General features: G+C 23.7%; 3 non-coding genes across 3 annotated transcripts in view; all 3 read left to right on the top strand.

Annotated features, from left to right (window-relative positions):
- LOC123304277 overlaps positions 1–747 on the top strand; it is a gene marked incomplete at its 5' end in the record, with an annotated part of 2,054 nt that extends 1,307 nt beyond the window's left edge. Inside the window, one exon of the ribosomal RNA XR_006536311.1 lies at positions 1–747. This exon is cut by the window's left edge and continues 1,307 nt beyond it. This is a non-coding gene — a ribosomal RNA (small subunit ribosomal RNA).
- A 953-nt stretch (positions 748–1,700) lies between these two features.
- Positions 1,701–1,855, top strand: LOC123304283. The gene has a single exon (XR_006536317.1). It is a non-coding gene; the product is annotated as a 5.8S ribosomal RNA (ribosomal RNA).
- A 635-nt stretch (positions 1,856–2,490) lies between these two features.
- Positions 2,491–2,500, top strand: part of LOC123304279 — a 4,577-nt gene continuing 4,567 nt past the window's right edge. The window contains exon 1 of the ribosomal RNA XR_006536313.1: positions 2,491–2,500. This exon is cut by the window's right edge and continues 4,567 nt beyond it. This is a non-coding gene — a ribosomal RNA (large subunit ribosomal RNA).

Raw genomic sequence — 2,500 nt, 5'->3', positions numbered from 1 at the left:
AGCTCTTTCTTGATTCGGTGGGTGGTGGTGCATGGCCGTTCTTAGTTGGTGGAGCGATTTGTCTGGTTAATTCCGATAACGAACGAGACTCTAGCCTGCTAAATAGACGTACTTTACCGGCATCTCAAGGCCCATCGGCTGTTTGTTTCCCATTTCATTCATTTTCATGTGTGTTATGTATTGTATTTATATATGCATGTATTTTTGAGATTTAACGATCAAGATTATATTTTGTATATATTGTGCTTTATGTTGCATATGTTATGGTGTATGGGTACGCAGTTTTTTGATGTGGTTTTTACTGCCGGCGTACAAATAATTCTTCTTAGAGGGACAGGCGGCATTCTAGCCGCACGAGATTGAGCAATAACAGGTCTGTGATGCCCTTAGATGTTCTGGGCCGCACGCGCGCTACACTGAAGGAATCAGCGTGTCCTCCCAGGCCGAAAGGTCCGGGTAACCCGCTGAACCTCCTTCGTGCTAGGGATTGGGGCTTGCAATTGTTCCCCATGAACGAGGAATTCCCAGTAAGCGCGAGTCATAAGCTCGCGTTGATTACGTCCCTGCCCTTTGTACACACCGCCCGTCGCTACTACCGATTGAATGATTTAGTGAGGTCTTCGGACTGGTACGCGGCAATATTTCTGATATTGCCGATGTTGCTGGGAAGATGACCAAACTTGATCATTTAGAGGAAGTAAAAGTCGTAACAAGGTTTCCGTAGGTGAACCTGCGGAAGGATCATTAACGATATATATAAAATATATTTATTTATATTTTTTGTATTGTTTTTAAATATTCCAAAAAATAAAAATATTATTGATAAGAAATATTTTTTTTAACAAAATAACATATTAATATGTAATTTTCTCAAAATATATAATAGTAATTATGTGTTAAAAGAGATTTATTTTGGTTATGATATCATATTAAAGTAATACGCCAAACTTTTTTTATACACATAATATATCTATACATATAATATAGAGAATATTATATAAATATTAATAATATATTTGTTACATATAAAATATTTTTATATTCAATATTATTATTATTATTAAACAATAATTATTAATAAAATCTATAAATAATTTCTCTTATAAAAAAGTGAAATTAAAAATAGAATATATTGAAATTATTTGTTTATATGTATATAATCTCTATTAAGAAAAATAAAATAAGATTATAATTGATATAATCTATATTTTTATTTTTCTATGTTATATAATAAAAATAAAGAAAACACAAGATAAAATTTTTTTAAAGAATAAAATTTATTTCAAATTTAAATTTCTTTATGTTTTGTCTTGATATTTCTTTTTTTTTATTAAAAGTTATTATGTTAAAAAACAAACCCATTTGTTTTGTACCATATTAATATTATATATATTTTTATGTAGAAAATAATTTATAAAAAAAAAATAAATACATTTCTATAAAATATACCAAATATTAATTATTATATCTAGCTAGCACTAACAAAAATATCAAAAATGTTATGTATATATTTATTAATACCATAATATCTTTAATTTATATATATATATATTTAAAATAAAATATATAATTTATATTCTAGAAAAATTTTTTTATTTTAAAAGAATTTATAAAGATATATAAATTAATAATTTTATTTTTTATATTAAAAATAAAGATTATTATTAATAATAATACTTACATTTAAAATTTAAAAAGATTACCCTGGACGGTGGATCACTTGGCTCGTGGGTCGATGAAGAACGCAGCTAATTGCGCGTCAACTTGTGAACTGCAGGACACATGAACATTGACATTTCGAACGCACATTGCGGTCCTTGGATACTGTTCCCGGACCACATCTGGCTGAGGGTCGTATACATTATATTAATATAATAAAAGATTATTTTACATAAAATTTTTTTTATGAAAAAGAAATTTATCAATAATTAAAAAAGAAAATTTATTTTTTCATATTTAATTAAATTGATAAATAAAATTTTTATAAAAGAAATGTAAAATTATTTATATATGAATGTTTTACGCCAAATATAAGAAAAAAATAAATATAAAATGTTTTTAATAGCATTTAAAATTTATATATTTTTTATTATTTGTCGACATTTTTAAATTAATATATCAATATTATTTTTTATCATTTATATATAATATTATAAAACTTTATGTTAATAATAATATTAATAATAAATGATATTAATAATATATTTTTAAAATATTAAATAAAGAAGAATAAACAAAAATATTATATATTAATATTTTGTTATGGAATATTTTATTTGTAATAAAATTTTCAATATACTCGAAAAAAATTAATATATATAATTATTTATTTTTTATTTTCTTCTCTTTAGATAAATATAAAAATAATATTATATAATAATATTAAAAAAATTTGAGTATGAATAATTAAGAAAATTGTTTACTTATAAAATATAACAAAAACATAATATATAAAAAAAATTTTTGTTTTAATACTTCTAAAAACTTTTACGACCTCAGA

This window comes from Chrysoperla carnea (assembly GCF_905475395.1).
Source record: "Chrysoperla carnea chromosome X unlocalized genomic scaffold, inChrCarn1.1 SUPER_X_unloc_37, whole genome shotgun sequence".
NCBI lineage: Eukaryota > Metazoa > Arthropoda > Insecta > Neuroptera > Chrysopidae > Chrysoperla > Chrysoperla carnea.
This window is presented reverse-complemented; position numbering and strand designations above follow the sequence as displayed.